The following is a 1,369-nucleotide window of genomic DNA, read 5'->3' as shown; positions in this document are numbered from 1 at the left end:
TATAATATTCCTTCTCTCTTAGCTCAGAGGGTCACCTGTTTCCCAAGACACTTTGTACAAGCAGAGAAATGCTACTGTAGAGGGCTAGCATGAAAGAAGCTTGAGATGAAATGGACAAAAGAAAGTCTTGTGGAATTTCACTCTCTAAAGTTGAATTCCTACAGATAATCCATTTCTGCATAGTTTGACCTCAGACAGGCTATCCTGCACTGCCAAGTTTCGGCTTGGTCTGCTGAGTCATAAATGCCACTGGCCACCACCCCATAAGTTCTGCTTACAATGGGGGTGAGAGTCATGCAACTCACCTTTGCCATAAGGTCATGATTGTGGACCTATAACTATACGGAAGATGGAGAGGGAATCTGTGCCCCTCTATTTGCAGTCAGAAGACCACCAAGAAGAACCCAGCATCACTCCAGCTCTGTTTTAGCACAGGGTCTAAAAACACAGAGGCTTTTTCTGCTTTGCGTGAATACTTGGCAAGGGAAACCTCATTATCCTATCAGATGTGATCATGCTGAGAAAAATCTTACCTTCATTTAACAAAGCTATTTTCCCCTCAAAATGATAGCATGCCATGCTTTAACAAATTGGAAACATAATCTTGCTGAAGAAATATCTTCTCTTCAGTCTGAAGCTCTTTCAAAGAAAGATATTAAATTCACTGCTCCTCAAGCATTAAGAGAAAATTGGTACATGATGTTTCATTGGTGATATATTACTCCAAAATATATCAGGAAAATAAATAAGAATTCTAATGCAAAATATTGGAAATGTAAAAGGGTAGATGGGACCTTCTATCATATGTGGTGGACTTACAAAATAACACAAACATTCTGGAAGTTGATACATGCTGAAATGCAGAAAAATTTTAATATTAAATTTCCTATGAGTGGCAAGAATATGTTTTTGAATATCGTGCCAGAGACCCTTCAGAAATATGTCAGAGTTATTTAAGTATATGACTATGGTAGCAAGAATCACAATAGCTTCTGAATGGAAATCACCGGAGCCCACAACCATTGAAGAATGTAGAAACAGATTAGCAGAATATGCAATGATGTCAAAGTTAACTAGTTCTGAAAGCAGAAGTCTGTTAGATGAATTTAATGACAAATGGAAATTTTATTCTGCTGAGCATGATTAAGGGAAGTCCAGGGATCTTTGGAAGAGAAAAGGGAAAGCATTTGAATTTGAACAGGTTAGAAAATGTGTTGTGGTATAGAATAATGATTCTTTTTCCTTTTTCGCAAACTATCATAGAGCATGGGAGGATATGAAGAAAGCAGCTTCTGGGTCTGCGATATATGGGTTGTGTTGCTCGCAATTCCCTTGGCATCTTTGTTTATTTTGCTCATGTTCACTTTAC

The sequence above is a fragment of the Varanus komodoensis genome, unplaced genomic scaffold (assembly GCF_004798865.1).
Source record: "Varanus komodoensis strain SLA01 unplaced genomic scaffold, ASM479886v1 scaffold228, whole genome shotgun sequence".
NCBI lineage: Eukaryota > Metazoa > Chordata > Lepidosauria > Squamata > Varanidae > Varanus > Varanus komodoensis.
This window is presented reverse-complemented; position numbering follows the sequence as displayed.